Here is a 23594-nt window from a genome sequence, read left to right on the forward strand (position 1 = left end):
CCCTTTCCCCATTGGTAACCATAATTATTTTTCTATGTCTGTGAGTCTGTTTCTGTTTTGTAAATAAATTAATTTGCATTATTTTTTAGATTATAAATATGTGATACCATATATGTCATTCTCTGCCTGACTTACTTCACTCAGTATGATAATCTCTAGGTCCATCCATGTTGCTGCAAATGGCAATATTTCATTCCTTTTATGGCTGAATAATATTCCATTGTATATGTATACCACATCTTCTTTATCCATTCGTTTGTTGATGGACACTTAGGTTGCTTCTATGTCTTGACTATTGTACATAGTGCTGCTGTAAACATTGGGGTGCATATATCTTTTCGAATTAGAGTTTTTATTTTTTCTGGATATATGCCCAGGAGTGGGTTTGCTGGATTATATGATAACTCTATTTTTTCGTTTTAGTTTTAGTTTTTTAAGGAACCTGTTCTCCATAGTGGCTGTACCAATTTACATTCCCACCAACAGTATAGGAGTGTTCCCTTTTCTCCACACCCTCTCCAGCATTTTTATTTGTAGACTTTGTAACCCCATAATGAGCTGAGGAAGATCTTATATTTAAAACTGCAACTGTTTTCATTTCTTAATGTTTATCCTCAAGAAATATTTTAGTTACATGCACTATCTCAAGTGGACACCTAGTAAAATATTTTCAGCAAATATTCTGTTAAAAATATTCAGAAAAACTGCTATTTGTACAAAAAAAATTAAAAGCAGTACTAAACAGTACTAAAGTTAAGATTTTTTTTTTTTATTAAGTGTGCTTGATGGTATGTGATTAGCATGAGTTTCCTTTGGCCCATTGTTCAATTAAGTTTCTTGAGTACTTTAGATGAATACTCTATTTAAGACATCGTAACAAGTAAAAAAGTACATAGAACACTTAACCATGTTCATCAAGTTTGTTGACTAATCATGCTACAATCTGAGACCTGATGAAATCAGGAATCTGGAATAAGTGGAGTCTTACTATATTTAAATCGATGGATAATGGGTACATTTGAAAGACACTGTCCTATTTTTATTTACTTGGAAAAGCATTTCAGCTTCTTATCTTGCATTTTTTGTTTTACCAGGTAATGAATAAGCAACACTTTAGTGTTCTTCTGCTATGAAAATAAATAGATTAAAATGAAATCATTAGAACTGTCAAATGATATATAAAGATGAGCAATGGTCTTTCTCTTGGTGCAACTATAAACATGACTAAGGAACAATTAAAAGACTATGTCCTTTGTAGAAATGCCTGATATTCTAAAAAGGACATTGAGAAGAAACTGGGGGGAGATCGTATTTTCCAAAATAAATCTTATGACTAAAATTTTACATTTAGATTTCTATATTTAGTGATTTTTTTGGCATATGTGAAACATTTTGGAAACTAGACATTTTACAGGTTGCAAAGAATATCCACTTCAGTTATGGCATCACAGGAGAACCCAGTATACTTTTGAACTAGATGTTTTTAACCCTTGCTATAAAATTTCTAATGAAATATATGTAATACAATCAGTTTTTAGAAATAGGAGCTTTTTTCAGCTATTTCTTCTCTCTTTTCAGCTATTGTGACTTATTTATATCAAAAACGGTGCCATTAAAATTGTCTCTTTAGTCTTTGACCTGAGCATTCTACATGCTGGAATATTTTCCAAGAAACACAGAAATGAAGGCAAATATTCATGTACAAAAATGTTCATGATTTAATTATGGTAAAATATTAGAAAATATTAAATGGCAATTAATAGGAGATATTGTAATATTTCAATGTGAGGTCATCTCCTTTTATCCTGAATGCTAATATTCTTAATATGAAAAGGAAGTCTACACACTGCTACTTGCTGGTCAGTCTTGTATCTCAGTGACTCTCATGATTAAGCCCTTTTCTTTGCTGCACTGTTTCTGTCCCCTTTTGTTGAAAATTTAGGGGAGAAAGTTAAGAAAAAGAAAAGGAAATTAGAGTGGTAGCTGACAGGCTACAGTGAGGGAATAATGGGGAGTTATTTAATAGGTACAGAGTTTGTCTTTCAAATGAAAAGAATTCTGGAGATAGGTAATGGTGATGGTTGCACAACAATATGAATACAGTACAACTGAACTATATACTTCAAAATGGTTACGATAGTAAATTTTATGTTAAGTGTACTTTGCTACAATATAGGAAAAAAATTCAAAAAATCACCCTTAATCCTATAACCTTGGAATGTATTTGTCGAAATATTTGTATATATATATTTTTAGACAGTGTGCATATATATTTGTGTATGTATAATATGGGGGCTGTATTCTACATGGTGTTTTAAAGCCTGATTTTTCACTGTACAATTTGCTATAAACAGGTTTCCATGTCATGACATATTTTTGTACAATATATTTTTAATGCCTATATAATATTAAACAGTATGAATGAATGTGTCATAATTATAACAGTCTTATGTTGTAACTCAGGTTATTATAAAATTTTCATTATAGGAATTAATATTTTTCATAAGACTTTGTATGCACACAGCTCATAATTATTCAAATATTTTCTTTCAGGTATTTGTGTATAATTCTATTAGTGAAACTGCTGAATTGAGTATTTAAAAAATTTTGATAGTGTTTCCAAACTAGAGAAAATTTGTACCAAATTTATTTTCTCGTAAAGATAGAAATAGTTGAATAGTTGAGTGTGATAAATCTCCCTGTAATTTTATGCCATGTGTAAGCTTTAAATTGAACAGTGTTAAAAATCTATTCTTTCTTTAATAGTAGGGACTGTTATCTTTTGGGATGGAAAGTTTTGTTTGAATTGGATGAAAACATTGCTATGGATCTTATGCTCCCCTTATAGTTTCATACAAATTCACTCTTCTGTTTTAGTTAAGATATTTATAGAGTAGCTATCATGCAAACATTTATTGACCAAATTACTATACTTCTGTAATTTTATTATGTTTCCAAGGTTTTTATTCTTTATACAAATTTTATCTCAGTACAATTTTGATTAAAAATTGTATTCCACAATGCAAAATTTAAAAAAAAAAATCTTGTTTTACTGAATTCCATTGAAATGTTTTGCTTTCAAACTTCCTTTTCTTTTAGTAATGCTAATTCAGCTGGATTCTAGGTCCAATAAGAGCAGTGAACTAATCTCAAAAGCTAATAAAGAAAAACATATTCTACTCTATTTTCTCTGTGAAGTATATATAAGGAAAAGTATACTTCTTTCAGTCTAGTGTAAGCCTCTAACAGCTTTGCTTAGTGCTTTTTATCTCTAAGACCTGTATCAAAACCAGAGATTTGGGGAGCCAGCCTCTGTTATATTTGTAAAACGTACATACTTTTCCATGGACATGCAAGTTAGTAATAAAATAACTTGCATATATTACATGGAGACACTTTTACTTTTCTGAGGAATGGATGGCATCTGTGTTCTACAAATTTGATGATTCATGTCATTTAGAAATATAATGTTTTTCAGATAAACTTAAAATTCAGTTTACATAGTCACACAGAACATAACATAGTATACAAGAAATTTTTAAGTATTGTTCATGGATGATGTCATGATTTTCAAAAATTAACTTTAGGAATTTCACTTTTTTTAGCTAATACATGCAAATAACATTTTATTTAAAGCTCCAAACAACCTATAGCTTTCATGACGCAATTCAATCTCTTTGAGTATATTACAATTTGTACAACATATTTTTCTCTCAAAGCTGTACCTGTTTATCTTCACTGTAGAACATCCTAATGTTTTTAATGTTAATTTTTCTAATTTTAGATATTATTCAGGATTTTAGAGTACTCTAATATAATATGCAATTTATAAATAATACATAATATTGACTTGTAACATATAATAAACCCTACTTATTTTAGCAGGTGAATAGATGCAATATAGGATGATGGAAAACATGAAGTGTAGGAATCAGGATGTCTACCTCAAAAGTCTAGATATGCTGTTCTGTCATTTGATTTATGGCTTAGATAGTGTATCTGAGCCTCAGTTTCTTTATTTGTAAAATGAGATGACTCTCCTGGATGACTACAGCATTTTTTTCTTATACCTGGAATCTAATATCTTTAGAGTATACAAAAAATATACTCTTATTAACAACAATAAAAACACTCTTAAATTTAAAATTCACTTAACAACTTCTGAATTTCTGTTTAATATATGCCTAATTCATATTGAGTAAACATTGTTTAATAAAAAGCTTTAACTTGTATGTGCTAGCTATGTATTTAATTTAATTCATTCCTGGTTGGAAACAACCATAATAACTGTCGGAGTAATCTATTTCAAAGGCAGCCTGTCAGAAAGTGTCTTAAACAAGATTATGAAGTCTGTGAGTTTGTGCTAAGAACTTCTAGCCTTCTAATTCCATGATCTTTGCCCTCACTATCTTGCCCCCTTCCTATTAAATTTGTCTGCAAGCATAGATTTAAGCTTATCTTTGGGCTTCTAGGGTTCTATTAAACTGAGGTCTCAAACCAGGAAGATTATTGCATCCTATTGTTTTAAGGTATTCAGTCTTTGTTTTTGTTGGCTAACCCCAATCCAGTTAAGGAAGGAAGAAAGAAAGAAACCAACAAATAAAGCTTAGAGCTGTGTTATAACTATCGGTTTAAGCTTTTAAAATTATTCACCATCAGAAGTTTTTGACTATTTTTGCCTTGGAATCATTAGGCCATACTGGATTTGTTTATATTTTATAGTGCCATTGTTTAATGATGTCTGCCTGCTTCCAAACAACTAGGGGAAAGCTACCTCCCAGCCATGCTAGGACTGTCCCTGTCCTGGTCTTTAGCTTTCAGCCTCTAGTTCCACAGGATAAAAGACCCAAACTTGCTTAAAAGGGTGATAAAAGCAAATCCAGAATTTACCTTCAGTGACTGTGTTTGTATTCCAGCCCTATGCTGCAGCTCTGAATTGCCAAGTCTCTAAATGTGAGTCTTATTTCTTTTATTTATAACATCATCTGTTGTTATAATTCATTTGGATTAAATAATATATATGGAAATTATATAATAGGTGCTCTATTCATATTTTGTCATTCATTTGAAAATAGAAGATTTTTTAAAAAGAAGCTAGTTTATAATGTCGAAGAAAAATTGTTCTGGATGGAGTTAAACAGGCAAGGATGACTTTATTTAAGGCTATTGCAATAAGGGAGAGAGCTTGAACTCAACTCTGCTAAAACAAAAAACAGGAGAGATTTTGAGCACTAGGATGAACTAATGGAAAACTACAGAAGGCTATTAGGGGAGAGGCTGATCAATGGATTAGGCTATCTGCATTTGCTAATTGAAGCTTATTGAAGTTAGGCTCCTACCTTCATACAGACACTGGGAGGTAGGGGCCCTCTCTCCCATGATGGTTCCGTTTCAGAGAGATCACTACCAAGTTCTTGAGGAAGACATTCCTGGGTTGTAAAACTGGCAAGAAGCTAGAATATTTGTATCACAAAGAGGCAAAGAAGGAATTTATAATTAAAAGTTTTCTAAAGTAAATGCTATAAGGAAAGGGAGGTCAGGGGCCTGTTGTCAGGAAGAAGCCTACCTAAAGTTTAATCAAGTTTAGGGTAATGTCAAGGCTATTTTGATCACAGGTAGTCTGAATGGGTGTTTTGTTTTCGTTTTTGTTTTTTCCTCTCCTCAAGGCAGGAGAAGAAAGGGTCCAGGAGTTCCTAAATCTAGAATAAGACTTGGGCAAGCCAAAAACATAGACGTTGGAGCCCTGAGTAGCTGCTTTATAGTTCAAACCTGAATGCAAGTGTGTTTTGCTTATTGGCATGGAGAAACTTAATAAATTCAAGCTATTGTTAAAAAAGTATTCTATAACTTTCCAGTAATAACCAAACTGTAGTTGCCAAGTACAGGAAATAAAAAACAAACAAGAAAAAAGCAAAAATATAAAGGAAACAAAGAGCTTTTCCTTTTCGGTTGATAGAAATTTCTTTTTCCACTTTGCAAAATGTTAACAGTAGAGAAATCTGTGCTTAGTGTGGAAATAGTCTACAGACTATTTCTAAGGAATTGAGAGCAGTGTTTCGCCGAGAACTTATATACAGTTAGACTTTAAGACCTTAAGCAGTAGATGTAGAATAATCACTCATTTAATGAGGAAGCTCAGGAACATACTGCAGAAACATTTACTCTGACTGTGGAAAATAGTTTCTACTGGCATATTAACACAATAGGAAAACATGCTTAGATATTTTATATAGAAAAAAGTACTGAGACTTCCCCGGTGGTCCAGTGGTTAAGATTCCATGCTTCCACTGCAGGGGGCAGGTTTGATTCCTGGTCAGGAAACTAAGGTCCTGCATGCTGCACAGTGCGGCCTAAATAAATAAATAGATTTCACTTCTCCTTAAGAAAAAAATACTGCCCTGGTGTTGTGTTACTTTTTGTTTAGCTATGCTGCTGAGGTCAGCAAAAACTGTCAGAACTGGGAACTGTCTAATAAATCTCCAGCCCTGCTGTATTTTGCGAATAGCACAGTTATGTGGCAAACACATGAGCAGTGGGTATAAGTGTGCATATGAAGTGAGCCAGTGCAAAAGTCAGTATAATTTTATTGGCATTAGCTGTCAACCTATATTTGAGAATATCTAGGAGATCAAGTTAATTGCTATTTGTATTCCCTATTAATCTTAGTAATATAGAAGTCAATTCTTAAACTGAAAAATTGAAGATGCCAGAATGCTTATGTTGAGGGAGGGTGGAGCTACCTCTTTGATTAGTGGGCGAAGGCTGGAGGGGGGCAAAGGAGATGAGGTAAAAGGCATTAAACCAGAAAAAAATAGATAAAAATAAACCTGGTTAAAATAGCTTTCTATAATGGATAATGTGTATCTGAATTTCTCGACTTAAGCACTTAGGTATGGCCATAATTACACAGTATTCTGATTAAAGAGTCCTGGAGAGTTTCTTTAAATAAGAACTCAATGAGCTAGGGATCTGAGGTCTCTGGTGTGATGATTTGTGGGGATTAGGTATTTCTAGCTAGTGGACTCAGGTGATGGTGATCCTCCAATCCCAAGTATCCCTTTACATCTCCTAATGTGCATAGAGGTAATGTTGCTCTGGGAGAAAAGGTTTTGACCCATTTTATCATTGGATTCAGACAGTCTTATGGTCTACCTACCTGTCGGGGGGAAAAAAAAAGAAAGAAAGAAAAAGAAAAATGGAGTTTGGTGAAATGAGGCAGACCTAGCCATAGCCAAGTGGCTTATTTTTTAGAGGGAGTATAATTTGTACCTACAGTTGAGTGACTGATACTGGACTTGTCCTGACTCAGCTACACTAGTGTAAAATAGTGAATTGAAAGAGCTAGAATTCTTAGAAGCATGGAATATCTTTGCCAAGACTGTGCTGCAATGATGATTGAGATACTGGAGGTTGCTCTGCAGGAGCTGTGCTTCTCTACAGGATTGTCATAGCCTGAGCAGTAAATTTTCATCTTGGGCTAACCAGAGCTGTATCACTAACCACCAAAACAAGTTGGATCTCAAGCAACAGAGACCCCCTCCTTAAATCTTTTCAATATAACACAGAAAGCACATTCTCCATATTTATTTTTATTGTGGTAAAATATACATAATATAAAATTTACCATTTTAACATATTTGAGTGGACAGTTCTGTGGCATTAAGTATATTCACATTATTGTGCAAATATCACCACCATCCATCTCTAAAACTTTTTCATTTTTTCCAGCTGAAACTCTGTAACCAATAACCCCTAATCCTTCATTTTCTCTTTCCCTCAACCCTTGGAAACTACTATTCTACTTTCTATGTCTATGAATTGACTACTCTAGGCATTAGTGACTAGGTTATTTTACTTTGTGTACTGTCTTCAGGATTCATCCATATTATAGAATGTGTCAGAATTTCCTTCCTCTTTAAGACTGAAAAATATTCCATTGTATGTATATGCCACATTTTGTTTATCGGGTCATCCATTGATGGACACTTGGGTTGTGTCTACCTATTAGCTCTCGTGAGTAATGCTGTTAAGAACATGGGTATACAAATATTTGTTTGAGTCTCTGCTTTCTATTATTTGGGATTTATACCCAGAAGTCACTCTCCTTAATTTTTAAGAAGAATAATTGCCAGCTTTATTAGCCACAGCCACAATGTAGTGGTAATGGTGTAAGGGCCACTTTAATCCACTTTGAGTATAATGGATTTTCATGGTGGCGACAGCAAAGAAGATGGAACTGGATTTCCAGGTTGAAATACTCCCTGTATCCCTGTCACCACTATTTGGGATAGTGAAATAAGTTCTGATTTGTTAACTCAGGCACAGACATACTTAGGGATTTGTAAAAAAAAAAAAAAAAGCTGAATTTCCAGTAGCCATACAAGTTGGTAGTTGAAGCAATGAGAATTATATATGCATGTGACTATATCTGCATTTGCCAATTGACAGAGCTCAGACACTGAAGATATATCACCATCCATCTGTAAAAGGACAATCTATTAAAATATTAACTTGTAAATAGAGCCGCAGTGACCATTTTGGTACATGACCATTTTTGAATTATGGTTTTCTCAGGGTCCATAATTCAACAAGAGTCATGTACCAAAATGTTCATTGCAGCTCTATTTACAAGTTAATATTTTAATAGATTATCCTTTTACAGAAGCACCCTAAGTGTCCATCAACAGATGAATGGATAAAGAAGATGTGGCACATATATACAATGGAATATTGCTCAGCCATAAAAAGGAATGAAACAGTTATTTGTAGTGAGGTGGATGGACCTAGAGATTGTCATACAGAGTGAAGTAAGTCAGAAAGAGAAAAACAAATACCGTATGCTAACACATATATATGGAATCTAAAAAAAAGAAAGAAAAGAAAAAAAGAAAAAAAAATGGTCAGAAGAACCAAGGGGCAAGACAGGAATAAAGATGCAGACCTACTAGAGAATGGACTTGAGGATACGGGGAGGGGGAAGGGTAAGCTGGGACAAAGTGAGAGAGTGGCATGGACATATATACACTACCAAACGTAAAATAGATAGCTAGTGGGAAGCAGCCGCATAGCACAGGGAGATCAGCTCTGTGCTTTGTGACCACCTAGAGGGGTGGGATATGGAGGGTGGGAGGGAGGGAGATACAAGAGGGAAGAGATATGGGGACATATGTATATGTATAACTGATTCACTTTGTTATAAAGCAGAAACTAACACACCATTGTAAAGCAATTATACTCTAATAAAGATGTTAAAAAATAAGTAAAATATTAACTTGACTGTGTACATTAGTATGGATCCCCTAAGAAGCAGAACTAAACTTAACAAGGATTTTTAAGAGAAATGCCTGTGAGAGAGAATGAGAATGGAGTGGTCAAAGCTGGAAATGCTATCAGACTGGGATGCATGTCTAACACAGAATGAAGGAGAAGGAAAGTGTAGTTGGGTGGAAACTGTGTAAACTGTCATGGAGTTTAAGGAAGATTCAGCAAGGTGCCTAAAGCCGAAGTCAGCCATCAGAGTAGTCTCAAGTCTCTTGGGGATAGCTTGGTCTTAGTGTTGCAGCTGTGCTCATTGCCTGCTGGGCGCAGCTCAGGGGAAACATGATCTTGACACAAATGTAGCAATGGATTTCAGAGTGCAGCAGCTGGGGGGCCTTGGTCAAATACTCTCTTAGTTGGAGATGTACAAAGCACATTCTCATGGCCTGCAACTGTGCTCACGGTATTGTTTCCCTTCTCCCCAGTGTAAGTAGATAGCCAGGCTTGGCACTGCTTGTCTCGCAGACTTGGGGAAGGTGAAAAGCATTCTTCTGTAACTGTAGCAACAAAAGCACTATGCCCTCCAACACAGCCTGGCCCTGAGGCTGTCATTTCTCACTTCCCTGGCCACACCATCCTCTTGCTCTATCCAGACAGGGATCATTATCACTTGGAGTACCTTTTGAATTGTTGGTGATGTCTGATGAATTTGAATGCTTTCTGATATCTCTGTTTTCTGCCTCATTCAGCATGCTGTCTTTGTTACAGGGAGTAGGCATCCTACCATGCCCACCTGTTAGGCTCCAAGGAACCTCTAGGCTGATGACTCTGACCTCTTTGGGCAGATGTGGTTTCACAGATGGTCCTTGCTCTTTCTGGACCCAATTCTACAGTAGTTATATTGCTTTTCAGGTGGAACCTAGGCTGAGTTTTTGTTCCTGATACACCCTTAGCAAGATGCTTTTATATGGTACCCAAACTCTACAATTCTATGAAATATCTCAATGCCCTATTTGCTTCAGTGAGAAAAGTTGAATCCTGATTTGAGTTTGAGCAGTAGCTCACAAGCTTTCCTGCTTAACTATCTTTTTATGGTATCAGCTCAGTAATGTTATGTCTTCATCACACAAGGAAGGCGTACTGACTTTTTAAAAAATAAGTAACTCCTCTCAACTTCCTGTTTTGTCTGACTGAGAAACCCCAAACCTATATGAGGCTAGGGAGAACTGTAAGTCATTATCACCACAGTTTCACTGTGTAAATCATGATGTATGTTACCATCTTCATCAGTTATTTTATTGTCTGTACTTAATGGATTCCATGGTCTTCAGAATTTGACCTTTATTCTCACTCCAGAAGAAGCTGACATATAATTAACAGTAAAATTTCTTTTTAGATCTATTTTTAATATGTATAACATATCTTTAGAATTTTGTATTATTCTTTTATATATTATAGTTTCTCTTGTATGAAAAGTAATTTACTTTTGGAAAAGTGCATTAGTGGTTCTCTGTATTACAACAATTTATTTCTTCTTTGCACATATAAATCTCGGGAGATGATCTTTTAAAGGGACAACTCTTTAGATTAGAGAGAAATGCATACAAATGTAGCTCATAAATTTTCTAGGTGAATATGTTAATGTATAAATATACTGATCTATTATATATTAGAACAGAAATTCAAATAAATCAGTGCAGCTTAGATTTAGGAATAATACTAGAGACATAGCATCCCAGTTTTATTCATCATCAGATTGATACAATTGTAGGAAAACTCAAAATGTCAGAATTTGTATTAGTTTGTCTTAGACATAGGAAATCAGATTTCCCCAAAAGTTAAAAATTTAAAAGATATACTGAGATAGGACTTTCCCTGGATTTGAGACAATTAATTTTCTAATTACCAAAATTAATTTGCTAATGAGTAGATCTCATATTAAATTTTTCTTTCCATGATAAATCAGTTCTTAAAAAATTCTTAAAAGGCATTCCATAAAAATATGTCTGTTTATTTCCCAAAAGCCCTTTTTTCAAAGAAAGGCGTTTTTTAAACCTTCTCTATAAACTGTGTTAAGTACATCTACTATGCTACTTTTTGCTATAAAAACAGTATCTGATATAAAGCAGTGAAAATTAAATCTGTGCTTTGCATGCCAAATCTTTGGAGTGTTTCTCTACACTTTGCTTTTTTCTGGTGTCTTGGCCCTTCAAATTCTGGCTGTGTTAATTGCTCTTTAAAATCTAGTTTTAGTACAAATTTATGTTCACCTTGGTATTTTATCCAGCATTTGTATTTATTCTTGGGCAGCTGTTTAGTCTGATATAAGGCATTCCATCATGACGAGAAGTGAAAGGCTTTTCTCTTACTTTTGAGTGTTATTGAGTTTAAGGTTATTATATATATTTGAAAGTCCAAGAGTCATTATTTTAATGTGATCATCTTCAGTATTGTCAGAGAATCACTATTCTTAGAACATTTCTGTGTATCTGGCTTATGCATGGATGTATTTTATCTTTCTTATAAAGGTTGTACATACTCAGTATTTTTTTCAACTTTACAAATATAAGAAAATGCTTTACAGGATCCAGTTTGGTAGTGATGTACCATTTGACCTAGATACTAAATGTCACTAGGAAAGGACACCAAATTTAAGAATCTTTATCATTTTTTGAAGCTGATAACAAGCGAGTGTAGTTTAAAATAATGAGAAATTAGGTCCTAACTCTTTAGCAGTTGTAATCAGGTCAATTCATGGTTTCTTCCAATTTTGACAATATATAGAAAATATACAATTCAGATAAATTATGAGTTGTAAAATGATTCAGGAAGTTAATTTGGTAGTTTCATAAGGTGGTCATAAATAATTGAACAGTTTAGGAAATGAAGACAAATTTTAGAACAGGAACAAGGTATCCTTTGACTGACATTCTCATCAGATTTAGGCTTTGCTGCCTTGTTCCCATGTCAACCATGTAATAAGCATTTAATTCAAGAAGTTTAGCACATCTTTTCAAAGGATGTGACTTTTCAAAGGATTCTTGATTTTCAAATAATATAGAAGTAGCAATCAGAGATATAGGGCCATTTTTAAATAGTTTATGGCAAATTGAATGCAAAAGTCAAGTGTTTGTAACATTTACATAGCCATACTGTACCCAGAATTTTTAAACCCTCATTTTGAGCCTCAGTTACATCTTTCAGAAAGTCATTGAGGGGAAATAACAGTACATTTACTGATTGATTTTTACTGTATAATGAATGACTCCTAGCCCCTCTTGCTCCATGGTGCAGCTCCTCTCTGGGGGGAAGGATGCCACTGTCAAGGAGAGTGTACAGTTGTAGGGAGCAGAGCTGGCTTGGACCTGGTACTACATCTAAAAGGGGTATGGGCAGCTATTACTGGTACAAAGGTAGCAGATGCAGAGTGATTTGGAACTTTGACTGGGGTGCCAAGAACACACCAGTAAGTGAGCAGCTCACATGGGGCACCCTCTCCAGCCACTCTTGCTCTAGTGCTTCTCCCTTCTGGGGTGAAGGTGCTGATTCTGGGAGGGGGCAGACAACATACTTAGAGGAATGAAACCAGCTCAAACTTGACCCTCAGGGCTTCTGCTCCAGTACTTGGCACCTGTCCCTTACCCCAATATGGCAGTGTTGGTCACTGAGCACAAGGGAACTTTTGGCTGACACCTGGCTCTGGCTTTATCCCCTCTATCTCCAGCCCTGGCTCCCACCAAGGTGATGCCTGCCCTCACACCCTAGGGGAGGACTTGCCTCATGCTCACTTCAGATCAAGCTCTCCCACCAAAGCCACTGGGCATACACAGACTATATAGGGACACACACAATACAAGGAAACCCTTTCAAAACCAGGATAAATAACCACTTCACCTAATTTCATAGAGACAGAGAAAATTGAGCAAACTGAGAAGCCAAAACATTTTGTTTCAAACAAAAGAACAAGGGGGGAAAAAACCCCAAAAAACCCAACAATGAAATAGAAATAATTTACCATATAAAGAATTCAAAGCATTATTAACAAAAATATTAACTGAACAAGGGAAAAGAATAGGTGAACAGTGAGAATTTTAACAACTAACTAGAAATTATGAAGAAGAACTAGTCAGAGCTGAAGAAACTGAAATGTAAAACACACTAGAAGGATTAACATCAGACTAGGTGATACAGAAGAAGGCATAAATGATTTGGAAGATAGACTAGTGGAAATCACCTAATCAGAACAAGAAGAAGAAGAACAAATTTAAAAACTCAGAACAGTTTAAAGGTCTTCTGATACAACCTCAAACATACTAATAATTGCATTATAGGGGTCCTAGAAGGAGAGGAAAGAGAGAAAAGGTCAAAAATGTATTTGATGAATTATGGCTGAAAACTTCCCAAACCTGAAGAAGGAAAAACCAGATACCCAGGTACAGGAATCACAGAGAGTCCCAAGCAAGATGAAACCAAAGAGAACCACACCAAGACATATCGTAATTAAAATGGCAAAAGTTAATGACAGAGAATTCTAAAGGCAGCAAGAGAAAATCAAAGATACCCATACAAGGTAACCCCCATAAGGCTAACAGCTGACTTTTTTTGTAGAAACTTGCAGGTCAGAAGGGAGTGGCATGATATATTTAAAGTGCTGAAAGGGAAAAGCCTACAACCCCAGATATTCTATCCAGCAAGATTATCTTTCAGAATTGAAGGAGAGATAAAGAACTTCTCAGACAAGCAAAATCTAAAAGAGCTAATTAGTACTAAATCAATCATAAAAGAAATGTTAAATGATCTTCTCTAAGTGGAAAAAAAAAGCTACAGAAAAAGGAAGAATTTACAGGAAAAGAAAAAATCCCACTAGTAAAGGCAAATATATAGTAAAGGCTGTGGATCAACCACTTAAATAAGCTAGTATGAAGATTAAATGACAAAAAAAATATAAAATCGATTATAACTAAAATAAACAGTTAAGAGATGAAGATGAAAAATAAGACATAAAAAGACATGGGGGAGGGGAGTAAAAAATGTGGATCTTTTAGAATATGTTTGAACTTAAATGACTACCAATTTTAACTAAGTAGATATAGTTATAAGTCAACTATATGAACATCATGGTAACCACAAATCAAAAACCTGCAATAGATACACAAAAACTATAGAGAAAGGAACACAAGCATACCACTAAAGGAAACCATCAAACCACAAGGGAAGAAACTAAAAGAAGAAGAGAAGAATGGAAAAGAACTGCAAAACAACCACAAAACAGTTAACAAAATGGTAATAAGTACATACCCATCAAGAATTACTTTAAATGCCACTGGACTAAATGCTTCAATTGAGACACAGGCTGATTGAATAAAAAAAACAAGACCCATGTATATGCTGCTTACAAGAGACTCACTTCAGAGCTAAATGTACAGACTCAAAGTGAGGTGATGGAAAAACGTATTTAATGTAAATGGAAATGACAAGAAACCTGAGGTAACAATACTCATATCAGACAAAATAGACTTTAAAACAAAGTCTATAACAAAAGGTAAAAAGGGCTTTACATAATGATAAAGGAATCAATACAAGAAGAGGATACAATGTTTATTAACATATATGCACCTAGTATAGGAGCACCTAAATATGTAAAGCAAATGTTAACAGACATAAACAGAGAAATTGACAATAATACAATTATAGTAGGGGACTTTAGCACCCCAGTTACATCAATGGACAGATCATCCAAAGAGAAAATCAATAAGGAAACAATAGTTATCTACAGGACATTCCATCCAAAATCAGAAGAATACACATTCTTTTCAAATGTACCTGGAACTTCTCCAAGATAGGTCACATGCCAGGCCACGAAAAAAGTCACAGCAAATTTAAGAGGATAGAAATTATATCAAGCATTTTCTTCTGACAACAACAGTGTTAAACTGGAAATCAGTCACTGGAAGAAAAATGGGAAAAACACAAACATTGGAGACTAAACAACATGCTACTGAAGAAAACCCAGTGGGTCAATGAAGAAATCAAAGAGGAAATCAGAAAATATCTTTAGACAAATGAATGTAAAACCACAGCTTTCCAAAATCTGTGGGATGCAGCAAAAACAGTTCTAAAAAGGAAGTTTATGGCAATAAAGGCCTACCTCAGGAAACAAGAGAAATCTCAAACAACCTAACCTACCACCTAAAGGAATTAGAAAAAGAACAAAGCCCAAAGTCAGCAAAAGGCAGGAAATAATAAAGATCAGAGAGGAAATAAATAAAACAGAGGACCCCCCCACAAATAAAAAAACAATAGAAAGATAAACCAAGAGCTGGTTTTTTAAAGATAAGAAAAATTTATAAGCTTTTAGCCTGACACATCAAGAAAAAAAAAATGATCCAAATAAAATAAGAAATGAAAGAGGAGAAATTACAACCACTGCCACAGAGATACAAAAATTCATAAGAGAATACTATAGTCATATGCCAACAAATTGGAAAATCTAGGAGAAATGGATAAATTTCTGGAAACATACAATTTTCCAAGACTGAATCAGGAATAAATAGATAATCTGAACAGACCAATCACTAGTAGTTAAATTGGATTATTAATCATAAAACTCCCAGCAAACAAAAGTCCAGGACTGGATAACTTCACAGGGATATTCTACTAAACAAGAGCTAATACCTATCCTTATCAAACTATTCCAGAAAAACTAGGGAACACTCCCACATTCATTCTATGAGGCCACCATTAGCCCAATGCCAAAACCAGACAAAGACACTACAAAAAAAAAAAATTATAGGCCAACATCATGATGAATATAGATGCAAACACCTTAAACAAAATGTTAGCAAGCCAAGTCTAACAATACACTGAAAGGATCATACACTATGATCAAGTGGGATTTATTCCAAAGATGCAAGGATGGATCAATATCTGCGAATCAATCAGTGTATACCATAATAACAAAAGGATAAAAATCACATGATCTTCTCATTAGATGCAGAAAAAGCATTTGACAAAAGTTATTTATTTATTTCATGATAAAAACTCTCATCAAAGATGACACAGAGGGAACATATATCAACATAATAAAGGCCATTTATGACAAACCCAGAGCTAGCATCATATTAAATGGTGAAAAGCTGTAAGTTTTTCCTATAAAATCAGGAACAAGACAAGGATGACCACTCTCACCACTTCTACTTAACACAGTGTTGCAAGTCTTAGCCACAGCAATCAGACAAGAAAAATAAATAAAAGACAGCTAAATTGGAAGGGAAGAAGTAAACTGTCACTATTTGCAGATGATATAATACTGTACATAGCAAACCCTGATGTCTCCACCAAAAAACCGTTAGAACTAATAGATGAATTAAGTAACACTGCAGAATACAGGATTAACATACAGAAATCTATTGCTTTTCTATATACTAATAATGACCTATGAGAAAGAGAAAGCAAGAAAAAAGTTCATTTTAAAATTGCATCAAAAATAATAAAGTACCTAGAGGTAAACTTAACCAAGGAAGTGAAAGACCTCTGTTCTGAAAACTATACCGTATTGATGAAGGAAGTTGAAGATGGTGCACAGAAATGGAAAGATATCCTGTGTTTATGTATTGGAAGAATTAGTATTGTTAAAAGGTCTACCCAAAGAAATCTACAAATTTAATGCAATCCCTTTCAAAATACCCATGACATTTTTTACAGAACTAGAAGAAATAATAATAAAATTTATATGAGATGATAAAAGACCCTGAATGGCCAAAGCAATCTTGAGGAAAAAAAACAAAGCTGGAGGAATCACACTCCCTGCCTTCAGACTATACTACAAATCTTCATTAATTAAAGCAGTATGTTACTGGTACATAAACAGACACATAGCCCAATGGAACAGAATAGAGAGCCCAAGAATACACCCATGCACTTACAGTCATTTAATCTACAACAGTGGAGGAAAGACTATATATCACAGGAAAGACAGTCTGTTCAATGAGAGGTGCTGGGAAAACTGGACAGCTACATGTAAAAGAATGAAATTAGAACATTTTCTCACACCATATATAAAAATAAACTCAAAATGGATTACCTAAAGTTTAGACTGGAAACCATAAAACTTCTGGAATAAAACATAGAATACTTTCTGATGTAAATTGTAGTAATGTTTTTTGGATCTGTCTCCTAAAGCAAAGGAAATAAAAATAAACAAATGGGGGCTTCCCTGGTGGCGCAGTAGTTGAGAGTCCGCCTGCCGATGCAGGGGACGCCGGTTTGTGTCCCGGTACAGGAAGATCCCACATGCCGCGGAGTGGCTAGGCCCGTGTGCCATGGCCGCTGAGCCTGCGTGTCTGGAGCCTGTGCTCCGCAACAGGAGAGGCCACAACAGTGAGAGGCCTGCATACCGCAAAAAAATAAATTAATTAAAATAAAAATAAAATAAAAAAAGAACTTAAAAAAAATAAACAAATGGGACATACATAAACTTAAAAACTTTTGCACAACAAAAGAAACCATCAACAAAATGGAAGACAACTTACTGAGTGGGAGAAAATATTTGCAAATGATATGATAGATAAGGGGTTAATATCTAGAATGCATAAACAGCTCATAAACTTGGTACCCTCACGAATGATTAAAAAATGGACAGAAGAGACCTGAATAGACATTTTTCCAAATAGGAAATACAGATGGCCAACAGGAACAAGAAAAGCTGCTCAACACTGCCAATTTTCAGAGAAATACAAATCAAAACTACAAGGAGATATCACCTCTTACCTGTCAGAATCGCTATCGTCAAAAAGTCTATAACAAATGTTGGTGAGGATGTGAAGAAAAGGGAACCCTCATGTAATGTCAGTGTGAATGTAAATTGGTGCAGCCACTATGGAAAACAGTATGGAATTTCCTCAGAAAACTAAAAACAGAACTACATATAATACAGCAATTCAACTCCTGGGTATATAGCTGAAGAAAACAAAAACACTAATTTGAAAAGATACATGTGCCCCATTGTTCATAGTAACATTATTTACAATAACCAAGATATGGAGGCAACCTAAGTGTCCATCAACAGATGAATGGATAAAGAAGATGTGGTATACGTATACAATGGAATATAAATCATAAAAAAGAATGAAATTCTGCCATTTGCAACAATATGAATGGACCTAGAGGGTATCGTGCTCATTGAAGTAAGACAGAGAAAGACAAATGCTCCATGTTAACACTTATATGTGGAATCTAAAGAATAAAACAAAGGAGTGTGTATAATAAAACAGAAACAGACTCACAGATATAGAATACAAATTAATGGTTACCAGTGGGGAGAGGGAAGCGGGAAGGGGCAAGGTAGAGTTAGGGGATTAAGAAATACAAATTAATATGTATGAAATAAATAAGCTACAAGGATGTATTGTACAGCACAGAGAAAATAGCCAATATTTTATTACAGACTTAAATGGAGTATAATCCATAAAAATATTGAATCACTATGTTGTACACCTGAAACCAATATAATATTGTAAATAACTATATTTCAGTTAAAAACATAGTATTATGATTTTAGAGCCTATGAAATCTTGATTAAAATATATATTCTATATAAATGAAAACAAAGTATAACTGCATAATGGATAGTTACACGATTTTCACAATAAATGTCATATGTAATTAAATTGTTATGAAAATAATTATTCAAAGTTAACAGAAATAGTAGATATCAGATAAATTACTTAAGTAATTTTTTTGAATTTATGCTATTTGAGAAATATTTTGATTTAGAGAAAATGAACACAGTTATGTAACCTCATTATCAGTAGTGATCTTCTCCCTTTAAAATCAGTTATTCTTTTTCCCTAAATTTTGTAATTTCAAAACTTGGCAGTCATTTCTCAAAATTATATTCCAAAAATTTACCCCTCTGGCTATTATCATCATTCTAGACAGGAATGATGTAGCTATGTTGAGACCCAAATTGGGGGAGTTTTTTTTTTGTTTTTTTTTTAAGAAGAAATCAACTTTCTGAGTCTGCACCTTGTCATATCTGAAAATAAAAAGTGTACTTTTCATGTAGATGATATATTTAACTTGTTCTTAATATACTATAGCAAAATGTTATTTAAGGTAAAAAGATTTTTTGGCTTTGTTTTTAATAAAATGAAAGATATGAATTAGGGAAGCTTTTTAAACAAATGCATTTTTGTTGCTTTTAAGCTCATTCAGTAACATCAATTGTTAACATATTTCTGATGTATTTTCTTTAATGAACAGATAAAATACATTTGTAAGTAGTTACATCTACTTTGGTTCGAATACCAAATGTTTTTAAGGGCAAAGATTTTAATTTTCTTAAAAGGACTGAACTAGACATAGCTTTAGAGCTAAAAAACTGTCTTTGCAGATCGTTTGATGATTGTGGAAAGAAGATTCTTGATTGATTTGTTTAACAAACACACTTTTTGTAGAATGTGTACATTTCAGTTAGCAAATGTACAATTCAGTATAACTCAAGTTGATTTACTAAATATCAAAAATTGTGATGTAGTAATCAAAGTTCAAATATGGCAAGAGTCTGAGTTATTTTTCTTGTATTTTCTCATATTTTAATTTCTGACATGGAAAAACTCTACATAGAAAGAGGAGAATTTTGGACTTCCCTGAAGGTTCAGTGGTAAAGAATCTGCCTTCCAACGCAGGGGATGTGGGTTCAATCCCTGGTCGGAGAACTAAGATCCCACATGCTGCGGGGCAAATAAGCTCATGTGCCACAACTATTGAGCTTGTGCGGCGCAGTGAGAGCCTGCGTGCTGCAAACTACAGAGCCCATGAGCCCTGGAGCCCACTTGCTGCAACTAGGGAGAGAAAACCCGTAGGCCACAACTAGAGAGAAGGCTGCACGCCGCAACAAAGAGACCATGCGCCAGAACAGAAAGATCCTGCATGCCTCAACGAAGATCCCGTGTACCGCAACTAAGACCAAATGCAGCCCCCAAAATAAGGAAAATAAATAAATAAAATAAATACATAATTTTAAAAAAGAGGAGAATTTAATTATGGTTAAGGGTAATTAAGAGTAACAAAGTAGGGCTTCCCTGGTGGTGCAGTGGTTGAGAGGCCGCCTGCAGATGAATGGGACACGGGTTCGTGCCCCAGTACGGGAAGATCCCACATGCCGCGGAGCGGCTGGGCCCGTGAGCCATGGCTGCTAAGCCTGCGCATCCAGAGCCTGTGCTCTGCAACGGGAGAGGCCACGGCAGTGAGAAGCCCGTGTACCGCAAAAAAAAGAAAAAAAAAAGTAACAAAGTATTATTTTTTGTCCAAAATAAAAGTTTGCTATGTACCACTTGGCTTTTATTTATCTTTATTCCATCACAAAAAAGAAGATATTTTTATGTGATTAAAATCTCATTAAGGGGTCATAGAAGGGCATATTTTCAGATTTTTCGTTTGAAGGGGTAATGCTGTCCTTTTAAGATTTTTTAGTCATGAAGTAATCAGTACACATTTAAGTAATAAAACTTTTTTTTTTTTTCCTTTGGTTGCACCTCACGGCATGTGGAATCCTAGTTCCCCAACCAGGGATTGAACCTGTGCCCCCTGCAGTGGAAGTGCAGAGTCTTAACCACTGGAACGCCAGGGAAGTCCCAAAAAGCATATTTAGTTTTATTAGTTTTTGTACTGTTTTTAGTGTAGTTATTAGTTAACCAAAATTTGCCCGACTGAATTCCAAGTGAAAGCAATTTATAAATTATAGTTATATGTTTACTCTAAGAATGATATTCATGTACATAAATTATATGTATGTCTGTGTATGTATATATATATATATGTATGTGTGTGTGTGTGTATAAAGACACCTGTTTAAGAGCAAAGCAGAGTTTATTCTAGGGGTCTATTACAATGGGGTTTTGTAGTAGGGGACAGAGATTGGGCTCATTTCCAAAAACAACAAGGAAAGGTGGCAAGTGCTAAAACAATCTACTAATATAATATTGTTAGATGTTAGTCAAGTGCTAGATGCCTATGTATCTCATTTGATATTTGAGAAAAAATCTTCATAAATAAATGATAACTACTCTAATTTTATGTGCTAATTCTTCCTCTCATAGAAGAGGAACTTAAAGTGTTAAAATTTATGAGCTATCTGGGAAATGATTATTATATTTATGTGTCAAAATGCAAAAATAAACAACCAAAAAATCAAACATAAAATATAGCCAAACAAACAAAATACTCTAACTCACATCTTTAGGAAGACTAGAATCCAGCTTGGGGAAGATCTGATATGAAAAGAAGAACAGATACATCTATTTCTTATTAGTTCTCCATCTTTCAGGCATCACTGTTCATTGCCTGATGTCTGGTGTCTTGAAAATCATTTCCTGGTATATTTTATCCATTTTTTTGGGTTGCTTTGGGTAGAAAGGTAAATTAGGCCTTTGTAGTGCCACCATGGCTGTAATTAGAAGTCGTTGACATCTATTTTCTTTATTTATTATTTAGGTACTTTTCTGTGGTCTTTTATTAAGTTCTAGTAGATTTTTAGTTGATTCTCTAAATTTCTCAAGAAAATAATGATAAAAAATCATGATGGTTTTCTTTATCACAATTGAGTGAACTCATTTTCTAAACAAACAAAATATTACTATGAGTTGAGTTGAACTTATGTTGAATGATAGCTGTAGCCTTTCTCTATTTTATTGGAGTTGGCTCTAGCACAGTGATTTTTTTTTTTGAATTCATCTTCAATGCTTTATTTAAATTAATTTTTATTGGAGTACAGTTGATTTACAGTGTTGTGTTAGTTCCTGCTGTGCAAAGTGAATCAGTTATACATATATCCACTCTTTTTTAGATTCTATTCCCATATAGGTTATTACAGAATATTGAGTAGTTCCCTGTGCTGTACAGTAGGTTCTTGCTAGCTATCTATTTTATATACAGTAGTGTGTAGAGCACAGTGATTCTTAACCTATTTTGGTCATTGACCTCTGTGTTTTGTTTTGTTTTTTTCTCACTGTTACAATTTATTTTCTCCATGTGAATGTGAATTCACATTTTAGATAATGTGTAGACTACTTTAAATTATAATGTCAAAAATAAATTCAAACACATCAGTAGGAAGAGGCCACTACATTACTACCTCTTGAATATCACAAATTGGAATGCTCTAATAATATTATTTCAATTTAATACTAATATTAAGATATTATTTTGTTTTACCAATAGCTGAGATTTATTGTTAGGATTATAAAAGCAAGACACCAGGATATTTATTAACCATATTACACTTAGTATATTTTACAATTGAAAGCCACATGAAATCTAACCTGTAAAATGGAAAAAAATAATAGTAGTAACCTCATAGATTGTGGTTTGAGTCAAATGAAATAATGTACATGAAATTATTGTGTAAATTTTATAGGGTTGTCATGTTATATACTGTGTAGCTCTATTGGTTAAGACATTCCTTCCCTATGTACATAGGTAAGTGTTTATTGCTTTCTTATTCTCACTGTGGTCTTTTATAACAGAAAGTTAACCTAAAGATTTTTTTTTCAGTGCTTTAATTCTGTACCATATGTCCATGTAATTAAAAATAATAGATAAAAAATAGAGATGGGTGGGAGAAAGAGAGAGAGAGAGACTGATTTCTTTAGATATTCAGAGTCTTTTTGATTCCATATGAATTTTAAGTTTAATCTTATGGGAAATGCCCCTGGATTTTTTTAGAGATTGCATTGAATCTGTGGCTTGCTTTCAGTGTTATGGATATTTTAACATTATTAATTATTGTTGGATTAGTGGATGCCATTCCATTTGTGTTCTTTAATTTCTTTCATCCATGTTTTATAGTTTTCAGTATACATATTTTTCACCTCCTTGGTTAAATTTATTTCTAAGTATTTTCTTTTTGGTGTTATTAGAAATGGGATTTTCTTAATTTTTTTAGATAGTTCATTATTAGTGTATACATACACAATTGATTTTGATTTTGTATTTTACTTTACTGAATTCATTAGTTCTAAACAGATTTTCGTAGAATCTTTAGGGTTTTTGTATATAAGATCATGTTACCTGCAATCACATGCATCTTTTAAAAGCGGATTTTCTCTGGCATGTGGCAAGGAATGTGAGTAATCTGCAGAAACTGAGAGTGATCCCTGGCTCACAGCCAGCAAGGAAACAGTCTGCACTTAAAAGGAACAGAATTCTGCCAACAACCTGAATGAGCTTGGAAGTGAATTTTTTTTTTCTCCAGATAAGAACTCTTACTGGCTGAAATTTTGCTTTCAGCTGGTGGGACCGTACGCAAAGAATGTAGCTGAGTCCACAAATACTTC

The sequence above is a fragment of the Phocoena phocoena genome, chromosome 9 (genome assembly GCF_963924675.1).
Source record: "Phocoena phocoena chromosome 9, mPhoPho1.1, whole genome shotgun sequence".
In the NCBI taxonomy this organism is placed as follows: Eukaryota; Metazoa; Chordata; class Mammalia; order Artiodactyla; family Phocoenidae; genus Phocoena; species Phocoena phocoena.